This window comes from Pleurodeles waltl, chromosome 5, assembly GCF_031143425.1.
Source record: "Pleurodeles waltl isolate 20211129_DDA chromosome 5, aPleWal1.hap1.20221129, whole genome shotgun sequence".
Lineage (NCBI taxonomy): Eukaryota > Metazoa > Chordata > Amphibia > Caudata > Salamandridae > Pleurodeles > Pleurodeles waltl.
In genome coordinates, this window is record NC_090444.1 from 1,302,427,148 (window position 1) to 1,302,446,455 (window position 19,308).

The following is a 19,308-nucleotide window of genomic DNA, read 5'->3' on the forward strand; positions in this document are numbered from 1 at the left end:
TTTTGACTTTTTAAAGTTAAATTTGTAGCCGAGTTTGGCAAACCCTACAACAATGCGGGCTACCCGTCTTAAATGTTGTAGTAACTTGTCATCCGTGAGATATATATCGTCCACATTTGACAATGCTTCAGGGTCTATCTAGTGTAAAAATAGCAGTCACACGAGCCGCAAACAGTCCTGGGCTGTTCTTATACCCCTGGGACAAACAACAGAATTTTTTCTGGGAGCCTAGTGCACTAAAGCTTGTTAAATCCCTGCTTTCAGGCGCTATATTCTGGCAGAAGAACCCATTCGAGATATCTAAAGTTGGTTTGTATTTTTTCTGCACTATGTTGCTCTTTAGTGCAGTGCTATGTGAATTTTGAATAGCATATGTATGTGTATGTCCGTTTAAATGTCTGTAGTCTAAGACTATTCTGTATGAATGGTCCGGCTTAGCTACAGGGAATAAGGGGTTATTAATCAGTGGGACACAGGGTTCAATCACACCCTGGTATTATAGTTGCGTGAGAATCTCTCTCACTGGTGCCCTTGCTTCCTGTTTTATGGGATACTGCGGTTGTGGCTGAGGTTCACTTTTAATGGGAATGAAATGGTATGGAGAGTCCCTATCCCAGCCTACGTGATTTCTATATAACGCAGGTGCTTGTGCTAGAGCCCATTCTATAGAATAGGACTCAGCGAGTTCCTCTGGAACAAGGGGCGAGAAGGAAGGTTTAATATCCTCTTCTCCATATGGGCAGGTGCGGACAAAATCAGGCGGCCAATCTTGTTCGGCCAACAAGATGTCATATACTTTGACTACACGGTCCCAAAAGATTGCGTTCAATGTCTCCTTCCAGTTGTAGTGTTACTTTATACACCCTATCCGGTTCGGAGACACGCATGTCTGCTGTTTCTACTTGTAAAAAGTCACCAGTTGCTTTCACCTCCAGATGCTCTAGAAGATTCCGGAGAACTATTGTGACCTCTGCCACGCTGTCTAGTAGTGCTAGAGCCCAGTTCTTGTTTTTCAAGAGAACCCTCTTCCTGAGTGGCATGTCGAACTGAGACTGCTGCCACTTTTTTCTTTTTAAATTGTTGATTTTGCTGTACAGGTTTCTCTTCCTTTTTAACAGAAACCTCTGAAGAGTGTTGTGATTCCTGTCTCGGTTTCACATACTCTGTTCTCCTCTCTGATCGCCCACCGCTCTCATTTCTCTTTTCCGATGAGTCCTGAAAGGAATGAGATTGGCGTGTATCAGTATATTGATATATATCAGGCGTTTTTGTATTCTCTCTATTCCTGAGATCACATCTATTCTGTGGGGTCTTCACTCATGGAGATTCTCCCCTTTCTTTTTTAGGTGTTTGTTGTTTTTTCTACCAGCGTTTCTTAGTACCCTCAGGTAGCTGTTTAGTATTATCTTTATTAATTTTACCCTGAATTTGAGGTTTTTATGGTCTACCCCTAGGCTATCTCGACCGATACTTGAATACGTTTCCGCTATTATTTTAGGCAGCTCTTGTTCCTGATCTTGTTGCAGAATCTCACAGAGCCGCATGCGCACTGCGAGTGCAACTGCTTCCCCTTTAAGGTTACTTAGGATGATTGAAGAAACTGTGGCAAAAGTGCCCATCAGTTGCATTCCCAAATCTAGGGCCGAAGCAGCCCTGTATTCATCTTGAATTTGTTCAAGCACTTCTGGTAGGTTGGCAAGTGTCGCTGTACCGTGTGCTGTTGTATAGAGCGCGGCAAATACCGTGCCCCATGTGTTACAGTGTTCAACTGTATGGACCATCCCAAAGGGCAAGCACCTAGTTAATATTCTATGTTTATCCTGAGGTCCCGTATGGGGAAATACTGCCTCCAGCGTATTCATTTTTTGTGCCAGCCAAAAAGGGGTCTCCTCTCGTTTGGCCAGGACCTTACCCATAATTGAATGTACAGTCACCGGATTTGTACCTGGTTTTACTGCATGTGGTTGTGCTGGAGCAGCATGCGCTGGGTTTGTATTTAAAGTTTGCACCACAAATTGTACTAATCGTCTGTGTATTGCCGTTAACTCAATGTATAAGCGTCGAACCTCAGCTACTGCCAAATTCATAACCGCAGGATGTGGTGTATATGTGGCCAATAGAGGCCAGGTAGGACCGTCATTACTTAGTGGGCCTAACCTTACTGGTAATATTGTATGGGGTAGAGCGCCATCAAGCCAATTATTATGTTCTTGATAAGATGGAGGTATCTATAAGTATGCGTACGCCCTGTATTGTCCAGGAGCGTTCGCAACTGTATGTGTATGACATGTATTTGTGTTCCCATCAACTGCTGGAAATGTGACCCATGAGTAAAAAAGCTCTGTTCTATAGGCTGCGTGGGCGTCCACCACAAACGTGACTGGAACTCCCTGGGCCGTAAGGCCATGTGCTATTAAGTGCGTCATGAGATGTTGTCTCATGTTAATAGATATTTGTACAACCTGGGGATTCGCCATCATAGAAGCACTAAGAGTTCAGAAAAGGCACACCAAGATGGGATTTTTTCCTTTTAAAGTTCAAGCTTGAACAACCAGCAGCTGAAATAGGATTACCTATGCGGCCGTGGTAGACATCCTCAGCACCACGGACGTCTCCGTATACGAAACTGAGGTGTCATTATATATAATGAGATTGAGATATTCCGGACGACCCGAAAATTAGAGCCTGACCAAATATTGGCAGCGCCATGTCGTGTGGGTTATCATTATCTTAATGAGACTACTGGATTTTGAGCAACAAGATCGTCCACAATGTTGGGGACAGAGTCTGGCCCACAGTAGATGACGCTTGTCACTCCGAATCCGGGTTTTGCTCCAACTAACTAGCAGTGCCTCATCTCTCCCAAATGGTAGAGACAATTGGGCAGCCGAGCTCATGACATCTCAGTACTTCTCAGGGAAGTCGTGGTCACTCAGGTCACAACCGGTTCTCTCATACAGAGTGTGGTCTCATATATAAATGACAATGGAGGCAGCATAAGTTTTAAAGATTGGTTTAATAAAACAACTGCATTTTGGGTAACAAAGCGTGAGCTGCAATAACCAGAACTACACAACACAATAATATTAAAATAGTAACAATGAGAGTGAAGCACAAGAAAAGGCGATCATAGTGCTGCTAGATTATTCTCTCTCTAAGTTATATTTCGAGCACAGCATGTTAAGCTCTAAGCCTGTGTTGGAAAATGGGTTATTGGTAAGGGCAGGTAGGTACCTACACCTAGCAACAAGCCACTAACCTCCACTTAGGTCCAGTTAGGTCTCAGTAAATTAACCCCAGCTCAACCCTTGGTAGCTTGGCAACAAGCGTCAAGGCTTAACTTAGGAGACAGTGTGTAAAGCATTCAAATATCACAAAACAGTAATTAAATAAAACACAGGAAACAGTTTAAAAATCCAAAACCAATTTATAAAAATAGTTTATATTTTTATCTTTAAAATGACACAAAAACGAATAAAATCGGATAAAGGGAACCAGAGATATGAATTTTTAAAGAATTATTATTTTTCTAGCGCTTAGAAACAAAAAGCGCCAATCGGGTCATCTGGTTGCACCTCGACCGGGGCAAAGTCAAAGTTTCAGGCCGACCGCGATGGAGCCCTGCTCGGCTACAGGTCACGGGAGGCCTCGGTTAAAAAGTTACCTTCTGACTTAGTCTTTATTTTGAAGATTTTCTTCAGCGGGACGAACCTGCCAGTCCTATCCGACCTCCTGGAGCCCTGCTGGATTCCTCGGTGGAGATTTTTACCTTCGGACGTAGTCGTTTTTTTGAGGTGAAAATCCTTCGACCAGGGTAAACCTGGATCTTGATCCGACGTCCATGGAGCCCTTCTCGGATACGATGGCTGGGAGGTCCCGGTCAACTTTTTACCTTCGGACTTAGTCTCTTTTTGGGAGATTTTTCTTTACCGGGACGAACCACCAAATCAGGCCGGGTCGCGGTTGAGGCAAGCCGGCTAGAATATCCGCGGCGGGTCGGTCCCTCTATGGAGCTTTTTTACAAAAATTCGCAAATCTTCTCCAAACTTCTGGGGCTTCACCCAGATGTCCTTTTAAGGTTCTTTTGGGGTCCACAGCTCACCCCAAGGGTCCAGAAGTTCTGAGATGGTCCTTGGGGGGTGCGGACTACAACTCCCAGAATGCACCTGGCGCAAACTCCTTTTTGGCCACTGGGCAGTGGTCAGCTGGTCGCTTTCTTCAGGAGTTGGTGCAGGGGACTCTGGTTAGCAATTTTTCACCTGTAGCAAACAGGGAGTCCCTCCTTGAACCAGTTGAAGCCAGGCAAAGTCCTTCTTGTGGTGAAGCCCAAGTGTGCAGCTGGTGCAGTCCTTCTGAGTGCAGGTTCCAGGTGCAGGCCAGGGGTCCAGCAGGGCAGTCCTTCTTCTCCTTTAGTTCTTTTCTTGTTGAATTCTGGTGGGGATCTGAGGTGTGGGTGCAGGTCTGCCAGTTTTATCCTTGCTCCTGGGTGAAAAGCAGGGGGGACCTGGTTCTCCAATCAGGTACAGGGTCGTCCCCCTGTGATGACCACTTCCTGGGAAGTGTGGCAAAAATCCATCCCAGAAGGCAACATTCTCTAAAAATCCAACATGGCTGAATCTGATTTTTGGAGGTTACATCTGGCTGAGCCCACCCACTGGTGTGGCTAAAAATCATAAACACACCCCTCTCCTGCCCTCTCCTAATCTAATCAAGGGGGCACCTAGTTGTCTGGGGTTGCAGGATGTGGGGGTGTTGCTGGTTGCTGGTTGCTCCAAATGTCCTTCTCTGCCTTTGAAGACCAGTTTGGCAGCCCTCCCACTTCCTGCCTCACCATCTGCTGAGGGGAGATTCTCTCCCACAGGCACATTCCTTTGTGTGAAGCCAGGCCACTTCACACCTCATCAAGGCAGCTTGCCTAAGCTGCTACAGGCTGGCCAATCAGAGCACAGCAGCAAAAACAATGCAGGGCTGAAATTGGCAACTTTTTAGGTAAAGTCTATAACTCTTTACCTGAACAAGTTATATTAAATCCAACACCTGGAAGTTGTGGGATTTATTACAACAATTAATTTGATACCAAATTCTTGGTATGCATCTTTTAAGGAGACTTTAAAATTGACAACAAAGTCTCCCCATTCTAGCCTATGAAGGCCATTTACTTCAATGAGGGAAAAACAAATTTGGCTGTTTTTACCTCACCAGGGTTTATAAATCTATTTTTATAAAGTCCCTGCTTATAGTTACATGGCACCCAGCCCTAGGGGCACATAGGGCACACCTTAGGGGTGACTTATATGTAAAAATAAGGTAGTTTAAGACTTTGGAACTACTTTTAATTCCAAAGTCGAATTTGCAGATAACTTTAATTTAAAAGCAGCCAGCAAGGCAGGCCTGCCTTTAAAATGACACTGGGCACCTCAGCAGTGCACCTATGGGTGCACTACCTATGCTGTGGTCCCTAAACCTACATGCCCTACCATATACTAGGGACTTATAGGTAGGTTAACTTAGCCAATTATAATTAGCCTAATTTGCATATTGATTTTACACAGAGCACAGGCCCTGGGACTGGTTAGCAGTACCCAGGGCACCATCAGAGTCAGGAAAACACCAGCATAAAGTGGAAATTGGGGGCAAAAAGTTAGGGGGCCTCTGCAATCAGCCCTGTTTTCTCACAGCCTGCCTTTCAGGTTCCCCCAGGAGGACATCAACCCTCATACCTGAGCAAAGGCCTGTAATCTGCATCAGCATCTGCAACGGGGCATTCAGCATCCAGTTGTGGTTCCCTGGCTGGAATCTCCCTCTTGACGTGTACTAGGACTAGAAAGTGTTTTTATAACTAACACCCAGATGTTCTAAGAAAATGTCCCTACGTAAGGATGTGTGTTTTCTACGAAAGCTGGAGACTAAACTTCTACCACATTTACCGGCAATGTACCAGACTGTAGCCTTGACTGAAGCACTGGACAATCAAGAATGCATTATTTGAGAACACAGTGCTGAGCTAAGCTAAACTGTGCGATAGAAGAAATTAAAACAACACCATAAAAACTGGTTATTGTAAAATAACAATGCGAAGCTGAATAAAATATATCCAGGGCAAAGTGCACAGCGGGCTAGTATGTTAAACTAACGTGCATGGAGCTATACTTGAAATGGCTACACAACAACTGTATAGCATCAGTCAGCTACAACCCTTCCAGACATCAGATACAGTTATTGACTTAACTGGAGGGCTGCTATCACCAGGTGAATTAAACCTCTTGAGCAAAGGCCTCTTTTTCTGTCCTGTACCTAAGGAGCATAATACAGCCAACATGAAAAAAAACCTAAAAACCTTTGAGAGAAGATGCAGACTTACAGAATACTTTAACAATAATTCTAATGTTGATCTGCCAAGCTACCGTCCAGATCCATTTAAGAAGTTTCGCCATCCCAAATCATGGACTCCTCAATGTGGAAGAAATCCTGTTCCTGATACATACATTTTGTCCATTACCAAACTCATCAAAGACTCAACACCTAAAAGTATTTTTGATAACATTACCAGAGAGGAAAGAAAAACTCTCCACCACCTTCAACAGAGAACAGATGTCATTATAAAACCGGCAGACAAAGGTGGTGCAGTAGTTGCCATGAAAGTATGTGATTATATTGAGGAGGGAATGAGACAACTGATGGATACCAACACTTACAAACCTTTAGAAAATGATCCCACAGAAGATGTGAACAAAGAAATCAAGAACATGGTTGCAGAGTACAAGAGCTTAAACCTCATTGATGAAACAACAGCAGATATACTTGTTCACCACAAACCAACGCCTGGGAGATTTTATATGCTTCCCAAAATTCACAAAATGAACAATCCTGGCCGCCCCATCATCTCTGGCAATGACACAGCCACTGAGAGACTATCTTTATTTGTCGACCTGCACCTCCAACCCATTGTTCAAGAACTTCCATCATTTGTTAAGGGCACCAGTCACTTTCTTCAGATTATTGAAAAATTAAATCCAACCAACACATTTGATAATGACACTCTTCTGGCTACATTTGATGTTACATTATCTGAAGCTCTTAATAAAAGAACGGTGAGAAACCCCTCAACAAATGTCAGCTGTGCAGCCACTGAGCAAACCATCTTATACTACCTGAGGAAGGCGGAAGCTCAAACGTTGTAGTAGAAATATATTTTTGCTCTTTGGTGAGATCATCTGTTTGAGTCACTTCTTTATTGGTTATATATATATATATATATATATATATATATATATATATATCTATATATATATATATATATATATATACATATTATCTACTGCCTGTCGCCAGAAGGTAGTTATAGTTAGGACCATGTTTCCATGCAAAAAGCATTTTTTTATTTTTTGACTTGTTTATGACTATGGCACACTTTGACAAATCATCACAACATTTTCCAAAAAAAAGTGGCCAAGTGATTCTTGTTGCACACTGGAAATTTCGAGGTGATCCGTCAAGCAGGGTCTGAGAAAAAGAGGGCTCATGAAACGTTGCATTTCCCATGTTAATTCCCATAGGACCTGTCAACACGTCAGCAGCCTGAACCACTTGATGGAATTACACCATATTTGGCAGAAAGCTAGCTGGTGGTACCTAGATTGTGCTTCTTGTTGTTTGGTGTAAATCAGTAGTTTAGGAGATATTAAAGGACAAATAACTGTGTATATCTATAATTTGCGAAATTCGTGAAATTTCACGAATACATGTGCCAAAAGAAGAGTTGCAAGTAGCTGACCGAAACCTGACTAGAAAATTGCGACCACCATTTTATTTCACAAGGCACGGTCCCCAGGGATGAGTATACAAATTAAAAGTGGCATAAGGAGTCAGAGTGAAGGTACCCTGACCCCAGGGCTGTGATATAGGTGTGTTTTAGGGCAAAATTATAGGTTCAATATAATTTTGCTTCACAGTGCGCTATATTCATGAAAATTCATGAATGAATTTCCGTGAATTATTAGCAAAATAACCACAATAATGGAAAAATTTGAAAGAAAAACCACAGACTCATTCATACATTAATTCATTCACTCATACATGCACTGAGAGGCTCAGGCGCCCACTCACAAACCCACTCAGACACACATGCACCCACTCAGACCCACTTAGACCCTCACACACCCACTTTCAGACCCACTCAGACAATCACGCACCCACTCGCTCATCCACTGACAGAGGCAGGCCCTGTGCACGACCAAAGGCCATGCGTGGTGTGGGATTGTGTGGTTAAAAGCCTTGCGACCAAACCCACCGTGCATGGCCGGGAGGGGTTGGAATAACATATAGTAATTAAAATTACTTTATGTAAAAAAACATAGAAATTCACTGAAAAAACAAAGGGTACAGGGACATTATAGTTAGGTTCTGAATTTACTCGTATAAAACTAAAGAAATTCAGAAGTTACAGTTAGAGCTTTTTCAAGTAACTATAACTCGCACCCTAAGGTAACTATAACTCGCGCCTTCGCCATGCACAGCTAATTACTCCACATACTATGTAATTGATGAGATCTTACATGCCGTCTTTGATATCACTGAAGCATTAGCAATAACATTATTGATAAGAAAACTGTGTATGGCAAGGGCGCAAGCTGGAGTTACTTGAAAGAACTTTAACTATAATTCCTCAATTATTATGGTTTTGTATGAGTAAATTCAGAACCTAACTATAAAATCCCTGTAATCTATTCTTTTTTCAGTATATATATATATATATACATATATATATACAGTATATATAACACCAACGTTGCCAGACATCCGAGGCTGCTAATTCAGTAGCGGTCCAGACGTGGACCTAGCCATCCACAAATTATTGCCAACAATCCTCCTGTTACATGCAGAGAGTTCCCGGACACCAAATGGAGGTCCAAAAAACTTTTATTCACCAATGCTTCCTCCCAGAACAACACGTTTCAGCCGTAGCCTTGATCACGTAACCTTCACTTCCTTGGTGCATTATGGGGAATGAAGGATTATTGGACTATAATGCCCAAAAACAGTCCACCCTAATTCACGCTATTAAAGTTAAAGACTCTTGCCAATAATTAAGGCTGATTAAACAGCCTAAACACATCTGGAAATAATTAAGAGTTGCTCCCCTCCTCATCAATAAAGCATGCACTTCCTCCAGAGTCAGGGGTCAACTGTTTTTCTTTTCTACATGTTGTTTCTGCAAGATGCTCCATTCCTGCATTGCTGAGGCCACCCTGTCAGGGTTGAGGGCCGCCAACTTTGTAGAAAAAGTTGTATTGGATGTGTCTATATATCTGTGTGTTTTTATTTTTTTCTTACTAACCAACTCATCTAAAAAAATAACAAAGTATGAATAAAAAAATACATGTTTCATAAATGTATGAAACAAACATTTGTATTTTAGTAAATAAAACATTAGACAATAATTAATAAATTCAGTTATGTACATAAGTAATAATCACATAAAAAGTATTTTTACAAAACATAAGAAATGAAAAAAAAATGTTTAATTTAATTCAGCTACTCACCATAATTGCCTACAAAATCAGCAACCAACAAATATAATATAACTTCAATAAATCATTACGAAATATTTACAAAATTGGCAATCAATTAAACACTAATTTAAAAATTTGAAACTAAATAATGTTAATTTTACATTTTTAAAATTATTAAAATTAATAAAATTCTCCTCTATATCTCTGCAAACCCAACAACCACCACTAATGTATAACCTAAATAAATAGGTGATATAAGTAAGTAGGTAACCTACTTACTTTATTAACAAAAAAGTAAGTAATGAATTAACACTAATTACCAATACATTTTTATTTCCTATCACTTAATTAACTTCCTATCTTATACCCCTACAAACCCAATGCTCCGCTACAAAAATATAACTAACTATAATACTAGATTAAAAATTAAAATTAACATTTTAAGTTTATAATATAATATCACAGTAAAAATGTGAATAATCAATAACTCATTCAAATTAATTACCAATGAAAAATACATCAACAATAAATAAAACATTTTAATAATTAATATAACTTCCCACCCTGCCCCCTACAAAGCCAACCACCTGTTATGAAACTTTAAAACACTAGTAATATTACACATTTAGTAAACATTTGAAATTACAAACAACATTTAAAAAAAAAAAAATTATACCAACAACTGCAATTAATATTATAATTGAAACTCATGAAAATAATTAAAAAACAATCTTTTTTACAACTATTTACTGAAAACAATATTTAAAATTATATCCTTAAAAAATCAATATTCTTGACAACAATAGCTTATAATATTTTTGAGTTCCGATATTTCAAACTCAATAGTTTGTCCAAGCACCATCACCTCAGGCAGTACTCCAAGGGCAATTTTGTCCTCCCCTGTAGATACCTGGTCTACCCCTCATGGTGGAAGCCTCTAAGACCACTGGAATCTTCCCATGCCCCTGCCCTCCTGCCCTTTCACTTCTTGACAGGTACTTGGGAAACTGTTTTAGACTACAAGTCCTTTTAACTAACCTGACAGGCTGTCACAGACATTTCAGCACGGGTCTAGAGCTCAAGATCCTTCCAGCTACTATGCTCCATGTTGTTCCCAGGGAGACAATCCAGAGGCACTCACAGCTACCTAAAGAGAACCAGAGGCTCCACCTCACTCCACGGAAACCATCATCATGGGATCGTTGTTGGCCTGGCTGCTGGTAGTCACCATATAATGGAGTACATTTCGATCATCTGCTCTGCATTGACCAGCTGACAGTATTCAGGCTGGCTCCTGCATTTTGTCGATGTTAACCCCTCCTCCTATTGATGAAAGGCCACTGCCTTTAATTCTTAGTATTGCCAGGAATAGGAGCCATGGACTTCCTCACTTTTTCACCCAGGGGCATTAGAGCAACCTCTCTCCACTCTCCAATGCTCATTGTGGCAACTTCCTCCCTAACCCCTACACTGGCAATCCCCGGAGTCTGGCTACCTGTGTGGGGATCTTGGAACATACAAAGTGCCAAATTACAAGTTTTGTGTTTTTTTGGCAAGACTGCCCTGGTGGCAACCACCAAAAGACTGCCATGTTGGCGGTCACACATCCCGCCGTATTACAAGTTACACAGACAGGACCGCCTTAACCCAGCCAAAATTCTGACACTGCCAGGACTCCGGAGGGCAGGAAAGAGGCGGTTCTACTACCAGCACTGCCAGCCCGTCAAATGAAAATAGCCGTGCATGTCAACTACACAATTGACTAAGCCCACCTAAATTAAACTACCACCAACACCTAGCTACAGCTGTGTCCTCTGCTAAAATGGCCCTTTTACCTCCCGTCAGCCATTGAAACATACTCACCACATACTGTGGAACACACATATCTATAGTGTGCTGTAGTAGGTGTAACCTGCTATAAATGGCCACATAGAATGGTTACTCCTAAGCTGAAGAACAGGTCAGTTTCCACTTCACATTCTGCAGCTGCTAGGTGACTCAATACTGAAGTACTACTAACTGGGAGGTAACATCAACAATATAAAGCTACACAGCAGAGAAGATGTGAGTCTATCAACAGACATCCAACTGCCAAGCTAATCTGATATCCTGTAGCAAAGTGCATGACATTGGAACTCTCTGTATCCCATATAGCTGTACCCCATATTTTAAAGCAGTTGTCACTGTCATATCAGGAGATCAAGCTCAAAGCATATCTACCTGTCAAAGTTTGATACCACATGCTTCATTGCAATCTGTAACTGCCTGTTAAGCTTCTTCAACAGGTCACCTACCCATTATGACCATGGAGAGGACACCTGAGACAGCCACTACCCCCCTGGATGAAGCCCACAATGAGGAGAACACTACTGGATGTGAGGACATTGAGGATGACTCTGGCCCATCTGGGACACCTGGTTAGTCTACAACTGCCAACCTCACATCGACTCCTCTCAGCCCTGTTGCATCTACATCACAAGTACCACAAACCTGTGTTATAAGGACAGTTACAACCATTCATGTGCCCCCTAGTATAGGTACCGGCCTCACCACTAGAAACCCTGACAATGAAGAACCTAGCACCAGTGGGATTGGGCAAACTGTGCCAAAGGCACAAGCACGTGGGAGTAGGGTGTATCAGAGGGATGGTGTGAGCCAGCAAATTGAGGCTCCTAGGGATACAACTGGCAAGCACACCATCTTCCAAGTCTTGGGAACCTACCAACTGTCCCAAGGTGTAATGGATCAGATAGTTGCCATGATGGGGGAGATAAAGCAACTGCAGAGGGACAACCACGAGGAAGTCATGCAAATGTGAGAGGCCCACAATGCCAACATGGCCTCCCTAACAGGGGCGCTGAGAGGCATTATTACCATCCTGAGTAGGTTATGTCCACAACTTTAGACCTCTTCCATTGGCCATTAAACATCAGCTCCTTCTACAACTGTGGCAGACATTCGAATCAAGGCACTGCAAAAGAAGAACATGCATCAGACACCCCAGCCTCTGTGGCTGTGGGCGTCCACCAAAAAATCCAGGAGGAGCAGATGCCAAGACTTTAACCACTGCTAGGAAGTGATCCTTTACTCATTGGTTCCCCTTGTGTGTCACAGATACACCCTGTTGACTATTTTACAATCACCTTCCATTTCCCAATGGTACCAGGACACTCGACTTGAGACTCCAAATGTTGTAGCAGCTACCCTGAAGATTACATCCACCATGAATGAACCCTTCACTGTTTACACTTTATGAGTTGATCCCATTCCATTAATTTTCCTGTGCACTTGTAAATGAACACAACTAAACAACATATCATGTTTGAGAGTCATTGTTTAGCTATATTGAAAAGTTAACTGTGACATTTGTTGCTAACACATGATATTCACATATGTACCAAATCTGTTAAGTCCCATCTCATATGTACTGTTGAATTTGGGTTAGATATATGTACAATTATACAAATGGACACACTCCTAGTCCCATTTATTGCACGTTCCTGCACATAGGTTGACAACATGTCAATTATCACACAGTGCAGTACAGCTTTACAATTCAATGCTTCGCCATAGGTGTGTATAACAAGCATCCCACAGACTAATAAAGTTAGGGACGTCAGTCTTTGTCTATCCAAATAGCCGAACAGATTGGTTCAATGAGTCTTCAGATAAACCCTTATCACATACCCATACAATACCTCCAAAATGTTCAAACCCCACAATACAGACAGAGGTCAGTACAACTGCTCTCAATCATGGAACCTTCCACTTACCATGGTCAGGTATCTGTAGGCATGCTACTCACCTGTGTCATTCTTGACGCACATGCAAAGTGGCCTGTGCTGAGGAAATACAGTGACCACTACATACAAGTTAAATAGTATAATTATCAAACCAATGAGAAGGCTGAGGTTATGTGTTGCACAAGATGACCTGTGTCAGTCAGACAAGACCACAAACATGACACCATTGGGCCCAGATACCTTGGCACACAGGTCTATTGTATGGAAGAGAACACTGCCATCCCACTGTTCTGACAATCTGGGCATGGAACTCAGACACCACCAATATGATGCCATACAGTACCTATCCATGTTCACTTCACATATCAGACCTGCAAATTCCACTTGCCTGTGACACAATTCAGAATTAGCCAAATGAAAATTACCTTGTGAAGATATCTGCAAAGTAAAAATGTAATACAAAAGATATGGGCAGGTAATGGTAATGAAGACCTATAAAGACATATCCCAAATACAATATTAACACTGATTGTGCAGTCTGACAAACATTAACAAAAGAGATCATCACAATACTCAAAACTCATGTACAACTTTGCATGCACACCTGAGCTATGTACTGCTAAGCAACTAATGAGCTGTCTGGTGGTCATGCCAAGACCCTTCTCTAACATCTCTAACCCCCCCAATAACCTACTGAGTCAAGTATTTTACAGAACAACACATACCTACAGTCAGTTGAAGTACTCCTTTAGGAAATCTGTCCAGATGTCTCCACCTTCATCCTCATCACAGTTATCCTTGCTTGGCATTTCTGCATTCTCACCCGTTGGAACTGCTGGCTCCCCCTCATCTGGTATATATGGGATCTGACATCTGAGGGCAAGGTTGTGCAGCATGCAGCGGGCTACAAAGATTTTACCCACTTTAGTTGGTGAGTAGAGGAGGGCTCCACCAAACTTATCAATGCAATGAAATCTAGCATTTAGGAGCGCAAAAGTCCACTCTACGACATGCCTTGTCCTTCTGTAGACTTAATTGAAGTGAACTTTCCCTGGCGTGGTTGGGTACCTCACTGATGTCAACAATCAGGGATGGTTTGGGTAGCCAGAATCCCCTGTAAGGAATCGTTACATGTGTGCAAACAGAAATATTGGATATCCTTACATTTGGCAGCAGACATAATATACTGACACAAATCACATATAGGACTCACCTACCAGCCAGGCCCTTTCTGTGAACTGTGATGTCATCAGCAGTGGGATATTGCTGTCCCGCATGATGAAGACATCATGAACTGAACTCAGGTACTTTACGCATACTTAGGAAATGTAGAGATCTGTCAAGTAGACTACATGGACATTCATGGAGTGGAAGTTCATCCTGTTCTTATACACCTGTTCATTGCCATTTGCGGGAACCAATGCAACATGGGTACCATCAATGGCTCCGACCACATGTGGGATGCGTGCCAAAACATAAAAACCAGCCTTCAGATGTCTCAAATCTTCATGTTGTGGAAATCGGATGTAGCTGTCCAGGTGTTTCTACAGTGTTGAGAGGACATCCTTCAAGACCAAACTGAGTATATGCTCTGCTGGCGGAGCTAATGGAATTTTTGGAGTTAGTATTCCGCTACCCTAGCCCCGCCAGCAGAGCGGAGCTTACCCGGTGCTTACCCGGTGCTGCACAGCACAAACGCAGACAGTCAGCGTTTGTGCTGTGCTGCCTATAACTGGGCTGCAGCACGCACGGGAGCCTGAGGGCAGAAGCCAGAGGAATGCAGCCACTGCAGACTCACCACCGTCGGACGACAAGGAGAGGAGGACCCCTGGTAGACCCAAGTAAGTCCTCGTCTCTTTCTTTTGTAATTGTTTGTGCACACTGGTGCAAAAACAAGGACTGAAACTGCAGCTTTCACTGCCTATGGCCCTGGCCTGAATTCAGGCATTGTATGGACAGCTTAAAGGTACACCAGATAGCATGTAAGTGCACCATGTGCACAAAGTTTCCTTAGCTCAACTACACTTTGTTATACTAAGCAAAGGCTGATGGGCAATGTTTCTGATTATGTCCTTAAAATCTGAAGTGTGCCAAAGTTGTGATAACATGGGATGCGTTCCTGGTCATGTACTTATGTTTGGTGCCAGATTTTGAGTCCTAAGATATTGTGGAGAGTGTTTGATGTATGTTACCTGAGCCACCTTATGACTGTTGCACAAGGTTAGTGGAGTTGGTATACCAGACTCCTCCTAAAATACCATATTTGCATATGTGTTTGCTGTCTGGTCATATGTGATAACATTGCAGCTGGTGCTGGAGATGCATGTTGTCTGCCTGGTTCCACCTCACAACGACCTGACTGCATATGCTCAACTATCAGTGGAGGGAATGTTCAAGACAGTCTGTGTTTGGCTTATAGTACTAACTAGTTGGTAACCCTGCCTGCTTTAGTATTATACATGTGGATATGACATACTTTTTTAAATATATGTCATCAATGCAAGTCAACACCCATCAGAAGAAGGGTATTTGGTGTGCTATCACCAAGAAATTGCTGACAGCTAGAGGAGCGCCCACTGTCGGAAGAGGTCGCAGAACCTGAGACTCTGGGCCCAGAAGACCACAGAGGTCCAGCTGGGGATGTCTTCCCAATGAAGACAGGGTGCCCGTTGGATCACATTCCCCCTAATGGCCTCCATTTTAGCAATGGCCTACCCTGAGTTGAATGGGTGTTTGAAGGTAGCACAGCAGCCGCAAGGGGGAAGTACAGACCTAACTCATGTGTGTCTCTTTACCAGGTGATCGAGTGAGGGAACAGAATGTTGACTCTGACAATGTAGTAAGTATAAAGTGTCACAGATCTCCTGTGTACACGTTGAGGTACCATAGCCCTCTATAGCACACAGGTGTGCACATACAAATATATTTGGAGGCATTTTACTCAACTATATTGTCCCCTCAGTACAATAGCATGTTATGGGGCACATCTGACTGTGTCATATGTGTACCACTATGCAGCATGTTCTACTCTGGTGTGTAGGTTCTTGATTTCTGCTCTCTGCAATGTCTGAAGATTCCTGTCTATGTGCAACATTGAGTCAGACATATTCTATCATCTCTAGTTTTCTAATTCTTTCTGATAAGTAACAGTAGCATGTGAGGTTGTGTTGTCCATCTGACATGTCACATAACATACAAGGTTAACATCTGTATACCTGTTATAAGGTAATCCCCCTTGGTAAGTGACAGATGTACATAGACATTTGTGAAAGCTCATCAGAGTAGACATCATGCATGCATGTTGGATACCATTGAAGTGTTGCAACATTTCTATGGGCACATATGTATTGGTATCAGAGGCTAGGAATGTTACTACATTGCCAATGTTCTGTTAGTGGAAAGTGTCCACAGAGCATTGTCCTTGGCATAATGTTGTAGGCATGATACATAGGCGATGGTATCCTATTGAAGGATATGTATCAACATCATGTATCAATTGAAAGGTTCAGTAATGAATCAACATTGGAAATAGCTTTTTGTACTTGCTGTTACTATGAAGGATGTGACAAATGAGCCCTGGCTGTTTGGGAACCTAATTTTGGAAATGACACCTATGTGGTGCAGGTGTGGTAGTTCACATACACATGTGAGTAGTATTGTAAGTGTATGTAGGCTTGTGGTTTGCATCATGGAAGGTGTACCTGTCATGTTAGCAACACATGTGCGTTGGCTCTGAGAATCCTCCACAGACAGATATAAGGCTTGCCATATCTGATGTGTGTGTAGCGATGTTGCCACTCAGTCAGTGGCCTATTGATGGACTAATTGCATGATTAGGTAGGTATGGTTGTCATCTTTCTGCACAGTATAGTAGTCCATATGTAAGGTACACTCTCTGAGCTTACTTGGCCCTTACTTAACTGATAAAGTTTGTTTTCAGAAGACCAATGACCTGCATGACTTGGTCCACATTGTATTTTCAATCCGTGATACATCAATATTGGGGCATGTTTGTGTGACATATGTTCTGACTCCTTGGCCCAAAATTGAATATTATGACAATTTGAATTGTCACAGGTTTACATATGTCCACTATGTATGGTTGTAACTATGTGAAATGAAGAAGGTATGGCCTGTCTACATTAGGCCCAATTGTCTTTACTTTACACCATGTCTCATAGCCTGGTACTTGACACCAGAGTTAAATATTTGTATGTGTTGAGTATGTGTTTTTAATTAGTGGTAAGCAGTTTCACATTCCTAAGATATTGCATGTTTAGTGCTTTACTATGTTCTTGTAGATAGGGAACCTGTATCATGTGGCAAAGTCACCTTGTCACGGAATGGTCAGTGGGATTGCTCAACTTAATTTATGGTATTGAAGGTGTCAGTAAGGTAGCTTAGCTGGTGTATAACAATGTTTATATTGAGGGACATGCATCATATTTTGTTGTGACATGATGTTGGCACTTTACTGGCACTTCCTGGGGGTGTTTGTGAACAGGATGTAATGAGACTTCTGTGTACTGTGTGATTGAATTGTTATCTTTCTGTTTTTCAGAATCCGCACCAGTAGGCAAAGGAGACAGAGCACAGCCGAGTGGAGAAGCTTCTGGCCAGGGGACCTCCAGTCACATGAACACCAACTGCGAGGGATCCATTGGCCCAGAGGGTGAGGGGAGTGCCATGGGGGGGGGCAAGATCCACTGCATCTTCTTCGGAATCCTCCTCCAGTGGCCACTCACTAGTGGTGGGGGACCCATCTAGGACCACTACAGTACCATATTTGTCCGCCACCACCCTCTCTGTAGCTCCCCACCCAGTTGGCCGTGCCCGCCTATCCAGGAGGGTGGATGTCTCCTTTGCCACAGGCACCTCTGCCCCAGCATCTGTTAGCTCTGCTGCCCTCAGTGAGGAAGCTATTGATCCCCTGAGGTCGATCTCTGTGGGCCAATCGACCACTGTGAATGCCATCCAGGGACTGGCAACTCAAATCCAATAGAGAAATGCATTCATGGCGCACGGGTTGGCCTACAGAGATCTATCTTTCAGGCTGTGGCCTCCACATAAACGGCAGCCAGTCACCCCTTGTCTACCATCCCTGCTCCACCTTCAGCTTCCCAACCCAAATGCCCCTTCCCCCGACCAAGCCAAACAACACAAACAGACATGCATGCATCCACCTCAACATCCAAGGGTAGTGCAGACAAACATAAGCACCACAAGACACACCACCGGCACGCACACAGACAACATCCACCTGTGCTCACAGCAACAGTCACGACCTGCCCTGACACCACCACCACCCCCAGCATCACAGACACTATAGCTGACACACCTGCAGACACCACACCAACATTCACTGATCCTGCCACCACATCTATCCTACCCCCAGATAGCACCCCAGCAGACCCTCAGAAATCCACCCCAGTCACCACACTCACAGACGCCACAACCACTGACATGCCTACATGCAGCACATCTACCATACCTGCAGTCACCAACAGACAGACACCCACCCACCACAGCATCCCCCAGCACCTCCACCCCCTCACCCCAAGACACATAAACGCCCTCACTTACCCACCGAACAGACACCCATCATCCACAAGCATCCCTCCCACAAACACACACCCAAGACATCCTCACCTAAATGTCAAACCACCACTCCCTCACCCTCCACACCCAAACCCCCTTCTGATGACCGTCGCTGTGTGTTAAAGAAACATTTCCTTTATGAACATGGCCTTTCCTTACTCTCCCCCGTGACACCACTAAATGTTCTTTGACCGTCCCAAGGCTATCCGTTCTTCATTAAAGACCTCCCCTCCCCCCTGTCAGCACCCATGCCCCTCCCCCCCAAAAAAGAAGTCCACACCTCTCAAAATGATCCAACCCCTTCCCAAGCCAAAGCCTAACCACCACCTCCCAAGCCTAATCCCAAATCTCCCTCCGTAACCAACGCTCAAGAATCCCTGAGGTGCCTGTCTTCCTCCTTGATCACCTTACCTGTGGAGGTTACATGGCAGTCAGGAGTCACGCAGGGGCACCAT